The following is a 10185-nucleotide window of genomic DNA, read 5'->3' as shown; positions in this document are numbered from 1 at the left end:
CAATATAAAGGAATAGTAGTGGTAAAAAAAAAGCACTTGTGGGTTCAACCAAGCTTGTTTTTTTGTACAATTCTCCTTTAAGGGGGCGTGGCAAGGGGTGTGTCCCATGCCTGCATACTTTTGCTGATAGGTGTCCCTCGTTCTAAAAAAGTTGGGAGGTATGGGTGAGCGTGTTGCTGATTCCTGTGAATTTTCCAATAAGGGATTGCAATGTGTTCCAAAAAGGGAGAAGTAAAGGGCAAGACCACCAGATGTGAATAGTTGATCCTAGGTCGCCATACCCTCTCCAACAGGCGGCTGAGTGTGAGGGAGATATGCAAGCTAGTTTTGCTGGTGTCAGGTACGAATGGTGTAGGAGTTTTTGTGCAGTTTCCCAATGAGTAAGGCATCTGGATAATTTAAGTGGGGCTTTTGTAGCATAGCACCAAGTCTTGATATCTGTTGAGAAGTTGAGGATTTGTTTCCGTTTGGCCATTGAGGGTAGTTTGGTGTGAATGTAGATGTGTGAAATCCCTTTATCAGGGTATGAGGTTTTTTTCAAAAAAGCTTAGAATGTCAGTGGTAAGGATATTGTCTGACCTTGTAATTGCTTGTAGAGCATGGCGTATTCGGAGGAATTTGTAGAAGTCTCGGTTGGGGATCTGGAATTGCGAGTGTAGGCTTTGAAATGTGTGCAATGTGCCTATATCATATAAGTCCTCAATTGCTGATATTCCAGCAATTGACCACATAGAGGTGGAAAAGTCTGCACATATGAGTTCCAGGGAGGAGAGAGGAAGGAACTACATAGTTTGCGATGTTAGTCCTCTGGCATGTTGGCTGCAAAATTTCCAGACTTTGATTTTGGCGTTTACTGTGTTGAGAAATGAATGATGTGGGTTGTATTGTATCCAGATTGTGGCAAGAAGTGGTCTGGTGGGGTGTTCTAGGGGTGTTCTGGGGTGTTCTAGGGAAGTCTCTTCAATTTGAACCCATAAGGGGCATTCCAATAGTGACCACCAGTGTTTAGCTTGGCTTAGAAGGGTGGCTTTGCAGTATTGCCTAATGTCTGGTACACCCAATCCGGCTTTGCTGTGCACATAGTGGAATGCTTTATTCTGGGATGTTTGTTATCATATATGAAGGTGTTGATGAATCTTTGTAGCGTAGATAACTTAGTGGATAGTATGAGTAAAGGGAGTGTGCGGAGAATGTATAACACATGAGGCATTAGGAACATTTTTGTCAGTGCAATTTTCCCAGCCCAAGAAGCTCTGGTTGAGCGTAGAGAGGAGCTGAGTTTTTGTAGTTTGCTGAGTAAGGCTTTGTAGTTTATTCGAAGGATGTTGTTGGAAGGGGTTGTTAGTTGTGTTCCTAAATAGGAAATGGTGTGAGATGGAGCCCGGGGGAAAGGCAACGTGCATGAGAGACGTTTTTTTGTGGTTCGGTCTAGGGCTATTCCAATCATGGAGGACTTGTTGCAATTACATTTTTAAAGGGATATACGACCAAAAAGCATTAGTAGATCATGCAGGGCTGGGAGGGATTGGAGGGGGTTTGTCATGGCTACAATACCATCGTCTGCATACAGACCTATTTTGTGTGTAACATCTCCAACTTGTATGCCAGAAATGAGAGGGTGCATTCTGATGGTTTCCTCTAGAGGTTCCATTACGAGGGCAAATATTAACAGGGAAAGGGGGCAGCCCTGATGAGTGCCATTGGTAATCTCAAACAGATCGGATGTTATTCCTGAGGTCCAGACTTAACTGTGGGAGAGGAGTATAATGCTATGAGTGCTGAGTATACCTTCCCTGCGAATCTGAATTTTTGGAGTACTGCTCTGAGGTAGGACCCGTGCACTCTGTCAAATGCTTTCTCTGCGTCCAATGATAGGAGCAGAGAAGGTGTTTTGTGGTGTTCTGCCCATTGTATGAGATTTATAAATCTTCTGATACCATCAGAGGCCTGTCGGCGTGAGACAAAGCCCACCTTGTTTCTGTGTACTAGTTTGGGAATAAACGAGGATATGCGTGTGGCTAGGATTTTTGCATACATTTTAAGATCCGATGGACAGGAGGGAAATGGGGCGATAATTGGCAGGTTCGTCATGAGGTTTACCAGGTTTCGGTATTGTGACGATAAGTGCCTCAAGTGACTCCATAGGAATGTCACCCGTGTGCATTATGTGGTTAAAGGAGTTAGTTAGGTGAGGTGCCATAAGGTGCGCAAATGTTTTGAAGTATTGGTTGCAATATCCATCTGGTCTGGGAGCCTTGTGAAGCGGCAGTGATTGTATTGATTTTAAAACTTCAGCTTCAGAGAACGGCTTGTCTGAGGAAAGGGAGGGTAATTGTAAGGAATCAAGAAATTGTGATATTTGCATGGGAACTGGATCAGGATCCGGGGAAGAGACTTTTAAGTTGTATAAATATGCGTAGTAGTGACTAAAGCAGTTTGCTATGTCTTTAGGGTTGTCAACTTTTTGCCCCTTGACTGTCCGCATAAAAGGTATTTTTGTAGCCGCTGCTTTTTGTTTAATTGTTTTTAAGCGTTTAATATGATAGTTGAATGAAGTTTGTAGAAAATAATGTAATTCTTCCCTAAGGTCGCGGAGATGGGTTGTGTCTGCGTCGTTGGGTGATAATTTGTTGGATTGTTCTAATTTTCAAATCTGGTCAATGTATTTGTTTACTGTCTTGGTTTGCGTTTGCCTCTCCCTGGCTCCAAGTTTGATGAAAGCTCCCCTTCTATAGGATTTATGTGCATTCCACAGTAATGAGTAGTTTGTTACAGAACCAACATTGCAGTTGAAGTAGGTTTCTATATCTAGTTTAATCTCCTCCTGACACTTGGGTTGAGAAGGAATGGATGTGTTCATGCGCCAGGAAGTGTGTTTTGGACAGTTCTCACTAAGCGCAAGGTTAATGGTTACTGGTGCGTGGTCAAACCACATTATGAGGCCTGTTTCAGCCTTAGGTATAGATTGCAGAGTATTTTGTGTGTCAGGAAGAGATCAATCCTAGAGTAAGATTTTTGGGCTGCTGAGTAAAATGTGTAGTCCCTCTCCACGCCATGTAGACAACGCCAGGGGTAAATAAGTCTTCCATATGCATGAGGGAAGAGAGGGCCTTGGGTCTATTTTCTCGGCGGCTGGAGGAGTCAATTGTTTGGTCAGCTACATCATTAAAATCTCCGCATAGGATTATACGTTCTTTTGGATAGTGGGACAATTTGCTCATAATTTGTTTGAAAAAAATGTTGTGATGAGTATTGGGTGCGTAGATATTGACAATCACCAGTGGTGCATTGTCAATGATGCCGTCTAAGATAATATATCTGCCTGATCAGCTTCAAGAATGTTGGAGTTGGAAGGAGATAGAGTTCCGAATTGCGATCATTACACCCTGCACTTTTTTTGTTGTGTGTGCATGGAACGTGTGAGGGTATGACCGATGAAAACATGGGGGAGCTTTAGCGTGCATAAAGTGTGCCTCTTGCACGCACAATATGTCCGTTCTCTGGAATAAGGCTTCTTGCCATAGTCTAGATCGTTTAAAATGGGAGTTAAGGCCTTTTGAATTAATGGTAGTGATACGTAATGACATGTTTGCGTGTTGTTGGCGATGAGGCGTGGATGCGGAGAAGAATCACTACAGTTTTAAGTCACTTTGGGTACGGGTAGGTAGGGCACCTTTGCAGCCATTGTGCTATATGCTGGGTGTTCAGTGTGCCCCTGTACCTTCAAGAAGGGGTGGCCCCCCTTCAGTCAACCTGCTCCATCAGAATGCATGTGCCTCCACTATGGGGACACTTATAAGTTAGTGTTAGGTACCACAGATACCAGGGTGCCTTGACGAGGCTCTGTGGCCTGTTGTTAGCTTCTTATGCTTATGCTTCTTACTGTGATAGCCAGCTATAGATGGGAGCAAGTGGCGTATTTTTGTATCACTGTCGTATTTTTTGGTCAGGCAGCGCACTGACACCTTTGCAGCCATTGTGCGATATACTGGGTGTTCAGTGTGCTCCTGTACCTTTAAGAAGATGTGGCTCCCCTTCACTCCACCTGCTCTCACCTATCCATCAGAATACATGTGCCTCCAATTTGGGGACACTTATAAGTTAGTGTTAGGTACCACAGATACCAGGGTGCCTTGACAAGGCTCTGTGGCTTACGCATGCATTTGCAAATCTGTGCAGACTAAACCCCTGCTTTTAACACATACTGTTAGACAGGTTATTTTGTTTTCTGCGGGCTGGTCGGTAAGTTAAGCTTGGTTTTTTCCTTGGATTTATCCTTGGCCTTGTTTGTACCGGGATGATTGATACCTGTACTTGTGCTAGTTACAATAATAAAAACAGAATAGTAGGATATGAGATAACGAAAATCAAAAATACACAGAACAATTTGCGTTAAAAATATCGGTAACAGTTATGCTTAAATAGAGCTGTGTGCGTAGCACACTTTGTGCTGGGGGTGTGCGAGTTAAGTATGACTGGAAGTCTCATAAGAACTTCTGAAGAAAAATAGAGAGAGAATACTCACAAATTTCCCGATACTCGGGGCTCTTGTTTAACAGCATTGATATGCGTCAGCCTGTTTAGTGGAGAAGAGGACTAATAGAACTAACCGAGGAGTCATTTTTCATTATTGTTTCAGTAGAGTTGTTGGTATATTCAGGTCTTCTGACTTGCGTTGCTCTGTGGCTGGTTGGGGCGGAAGAGGTGAGGAGAGGCCCCAATTTTTCAGCTGCTTGATTCCATCTTTTGGGGTGGTTATGGTGGTTAGTTGACCTTGGTGGGTGACTAGGAGCTTTGGGGGGAAACCCCAGCAGTAGATGATATTGCAATCTCTCAGAGTTGTTATGATGGTCACAAATTCCTTTCTGCGCTGGGAGGTTGCAGGTCTTGGTAGAGAAGTACTCTAGCATATGGATGAGAGAGATTGCGAGCTGTTGTAGCCGCACAGAGGAGCTGCTCCTTAATGTGGTAGAAATGGAACCTCGTCAGGACATCTCTAGGGACTGTGTCTGGGAGATGAGCAGGTTTTGGGATCATGTGTTCCCTATCCATGAGGAGATCTCTGGGGGTCAGGTCCGGTATTAACTTCAGAAAAAGTTGTTGCAGATAGGGAATCAGGTCTTTTGGCTTAAGTGCTTCAGGAACCCTTCTTATCTTAAGGTTATTTTGTTGCGAATGGTCTTCGAGGTCCGCTAGTTTTAATTGGAGTTTAAAGATTTGTTCAGCTTGTTCCTCATGCACATCGATCATCTCATCATGCGCTCTGACCACTTCGGTTATCTGACTTTCTAGATGTTCAGTGCTGTCATCAATATCATCAATTCTATTAGTGAGGTGGGATATGGAGGAGCGCAATTTATTTTGCAATCTTATTTGAACGGAGAGAAACATGGCTTTCAAAGTGTTCTCAGAGGCAGGGACATTAGAGGCATGTAAAGCTGCTAGGGCTGCTGTGTGATCTGCCTGCAGCTCTGCATGTGTGCCTGAGGTGTCAGCCCAGTAGTGCTTTTTGGCAGACTGGATCTTGTGAGGGGAGTGTGCAGGGGAATCTGCAGCTCTCTTACCCCAATCTGCTGGTGAGGCCAGGGAGGGCTGGTAAGAGGATTCCTCCATGTCGGAGAGATTTTCAGGTGCTTCTTCTGTCTGAGAGGGGGGAGGGGGAGGTGAGTGGCCACTCTCCTCAGCGCCATCTTGTGTGCGTCTGCCTGCTGACAACATGTAAAAGTCCGTGAGGTGGCGCGGTCCCAGAGCGTTGTTTTTCTTATGGGACATAGCCCGTTCGTGTCCCCGTGCTCTGATCTACCTTGTGGGGCATTTGCGGATGGCTGTAGCGATCTTAGCCGCTGTGGAGAACCGAGTATCAGTGGAGCTTCACAGCCGAGTGGCCATCTTCGATAGCGGCCAGGACACGCCCCCCCACCTATTGTGATTTTTTTTTACCAAAATATGTAGCAGAATACATATTGACCTAAATTGATGAAGAAACTTGATTTTTTACATTTTTTATTAGATATGTTTTATAGCAGAAAGTAAAAAATATTGGGTTTTTTTTTTTCAAAATTGTTGGTCTTTTTTTTGTTTATAGAGCAAAAAATAAAAACCGCTAAGGTGATAAAATACTACTTAAAAAGAAAGCTCTATTTGTGGGGAAAAAAAGGCACATCAGTTTTATTTGGGTACAGCGTCGCACGACCACGCAATTTCAGTTAAAGAAACACAGTACCGTATTGCAAAAAATGGCCTGGTCATGAAGGGGTAGAATATTCCAGGGCTGAAGAGGTTAAGTAATGAAAATGTATCTATGTTCAAAATATAAAATCTATCTTCATTATCACATTGTATTTCCATTATTTCTCACCCACTCATTTTACTCTGAATGATTTTGAAGTTTGTAAACTTACTTTGTGAAGATCTCCACACATTGACTTCCTGGAATTCTGTGAGCCGTAGTCACTGTCCTGTGAAGAGGCACTGCTGTGTCACACATTTCACAGAGCCTACCTTTTGAACTACAGTGGTACTGAGAGGAGGAGGTTCAGGAGGCAGAGTCAGTACAGGAATCACTGCTTGCAGGCAGCAAGGTACCATGGGATATGTAGTCCTTAGAAATGGAGATGGTGCAAAGCAAGCTGAGAATCCAGGAAGTTGTGGAAAGATATGGCCAGCAGACAGGCAGCACTTAACAAATGAAAGGAGATTTTTTAATAATTTTATATTGGATTCTCAGTAATAACTATTGTTTGTATTGTTATTACAATGCTGATAGGTTAAAAATGAAAGTGTATGCTGTGACTATAGAACTCCTTTGAATAGTACATTTATTTATATGGACCCCTACATAATAAATGAAATATACAAAAAAAAAAACAATTTTAAAGAAGTAATAAGTCAATCATTATATAATATTTCTGTCATTTGGAAGTAAATGTTGTGTGAAGATTATTCCACTCTAGGGCTAGGTTCACACATGTCCAGTGCTAATTTCCCCTCAGTTTTCGCTGTAAATTTCCAAAGCAGCTGTTCAGCAGTTCAGCTGCGATTTAGACCTTTCGGATCTGGTACAGATTTTAAGGGGGATCCCACTTCAATTTGTTTTTTTAAACGGCGTGGGGTCCCTTCCCTTCCAAATCCATACTAGACTCTCAGGTCTGGTATAGATTTTGAGGGGAACCCCCATGCCAAAATTAAAAACAAATGGGGTGGGGTCCCCCCAAAATCTATACCAGAATCTTATCAGAGCATGCAGCCTGGCAGGCCAGGAAAAGGGGGGACGAGTGAGCGCCCCCCCTGAACCATACCAGGCCACATGCCCCCCCAAAGCACCTTGTCCCCATGTTAATGGGGACAAGGGCCTCCTCCCAACAACCATGGTCAGTGGTTGTGGAGTTCTGCGGACAGGGGACTTATCGAGACCTGGAAGCCCCCTTTAACAAGATCCCGCCCCCCCATGTGAATGAGTATGGGGTACATCACCGGATGGCATATACGTGAACGGAGCCTTATGGCCTGAAAATCAGACGAAAAATACCACTTTCGTCGCGATCGTACGATAATCGGATTGTTAGTACAGAGCTTTCGACAGCCGATCAAGACAATTTATGCGATATTATTCGATTGGACAAGCATGAAAATTTTCCTTGTACGATACCAGATCGTACGATTTTCATTTAGTCAGTACAGTTGTCGTCCGAAAATACAATATAAATACATTACAACACATGACATCACTTCTGATTTTTTTTTCTGTCGTACGAGAATTTTCGTGACTTTAGTAACCTATTCAATTTCTACTTGCGACTATTAAGCAAAAAAAGTCGTATGATATTCAGATCGTGTGTACGGGCCATTAGGCTGCATTCATATATTGGCTGCCCTGTGCCCTCCTGCTCCTTTTCAGGAGACAAATTTGCTGCGAGTGCTGGATGATCCCGTCTATTTGATTTTCAAAACATTGTACGATAAATGGACTGTTTTTTTAACCTTTAATTTGTTTGTATTTCTTTTTCCTGCAAAGTGTGTAGCGTCTTCAAAGTCCCATATTCTTCTCTAGAGTTTGGATTTATGAGGTTGACTTCATCCCACACAAAACTGAAATATTGTTTATTGGTGGGTGTGCAGAGTGCCGGTTCCCATATTAATCAGTTAGAATTGTTTTTCTGGTTCTGGCTCCGTAACGGAAGAAAGTAAGGGATTGGCTGTTAAGGGTTTCCTCTCTTTTGTACACCAGCTCTGTTCTTGTGTGTCCCTTTAAACAAGTCGGCAGCTTCCATACCTACAATACAAGTGATTTCTTGCACTCATCATGATAAAGCGATATGACTTCATATACTGAATGTGTCAGACTGTTTTTATTAACCGGGGAAGTCAGACTTTATAGAAGTATTTTTGGATGTTGATATAAAGCAACCTGAGGTTAGTTATATAAGTTGGTATAAATATATAATTATATAAAACTTAATTTGCGTAATTGGAAAGTAAGGTGACTGCGTGACGTAACCCTTTGCATACTAATAATGTTTTACAAGCAGCTGTGGTGTCTTTCAGCTCTTGTAGAAAAAGGCTGTTTATATAACATCAGGTTATAAAAGATCAGCATACCATACACACTGCAATCTCACCATACAAACTTTATGCAATCAGCTTTAGATTTACCAAAAATGTTATATGATGGACTACCTAAATCATCCAATCAATTTGTATACAACTAGGCAGGACCTTTCATTACATTAGGGGTCTCCAAACATTTCAGTATGTGGGCCATGTTGAATATTTTGCAAATATTTGTGAGCCAAAAAATAAAATAAAAAATCAGTTTTATAAGGGTAGATTTAGACATGTGTCTAAATCTCAGTTTTTTCTGCAAGCCGATCCACTCAGCTCAACCATGCATTTTTACTGCCTCCCCCAACCACAAGCCTAAATGAGGCCTAAATGAATGAATCAACACATTCTAAGGAATGACTTTACATCAGGAACCCCCCCCCCCCCAATCACACCAGAAGTCCTCTCTTTACATCAGAAGTCCTCCCTTCACATCAGAAGTTCTCCATTCGTATCAGAAGCCCCCATCACATCAGAAGTCCTCCCTTCGCATCAGAAGCTCCCCATCACATCAGAAGCCCATCATTATATAAGAAGCCCCAATTACATCAGAAGTCCCCCCTTTGCATCAAAAGCCCCTATCACATCAGAAGTCCTCCCTTTGCATCACAAGTCCCCATCATATCAGAAGACCCCATCATATTAGGAGCCCCCATCACATCAGAAGTCTTCCCTTTGCATCAGAAGTCCTCTCTTCACATCAGAAGCCCCCATCATATTAGAATCCCCCATCACATTAGAAGCCCTTCGCAATAAAACAGGCCCACCATCATATCAGAAGCATCTCTATCACATCAGAAGCCCCTATCATATCAGAAGTCCTCCCTTTTTATCAGAAGCCCCCCATAATATTTGAAGCCCCCATCACATAAGAAGTCCTCCCATTACATTCGAAGCCCCCCATCACATCAGAAGCCCCCCATCATATTAGAATCCCCCATTACATCAGAAGTCCTCTTTTCACATCAGAAGTCTTCCCTTTGCATCAAGAAGCCCCCCATCATATATGAAGCCCCCATCACATCAGAAGTCCTGTCTTCGCATCAGAAGCCCCCCATCAAATCAGAATCATCTCCATCACATCGGAAGCCCCATCACATCAGAAGTCCTCCCTTCCCATTAGAAGTCCACCCTTCACATCAGAAGTGATCCCTTTGCATCACAAGCCCCCATCATATCAGAAGCTCCCACCTCAGCAGAAGTCCTTCCTTCACATCAGAAGCCCCCCATCATATCAGGAGTCCCCCCATCAGAGAAATAATTCATTTTTAGTCAACAGCCCATTTGATCGATATGCCATACAGGGGAAAGTGGATTTCAATTGACAGTTAAGAAATGATTATAAATTATAGATTACATCATTGCTTCCACCATATAATCTCATAATCTCATTGATTGAAATGCATTCATATTCATAACCAGAGTATCTCAGTGCTGCCGACTGAGGCAAAATAATTGATATTATTCTGCTCTGGCCGATCAACTTGGTTTGACCAAATAGGATCAAAATTGAGTGTAAATTGCTCAGAAGGGACGTTATGGCTAATCGATTGTTTGTGGATTTGATTATTTTGATTCGATTGG

Source organism: Aquarana catesbeiana, linkage group LG08 (genome assembly GCF_042186555.1).
Source record: "Aquarana catesbeiana isolate 2022-GZ linkage group LG08, ASM4218655v1, whole genome shotgun sequence".
Taxonomy (NCBI): Eukaryota; Metazoa; Chordata; class Amphibia; order Anura; family Ranidae; genus Aquarana; species Aquarana catesbeiana.
This window is presented reverse-complemented; position numbering follows the sequence as displayed.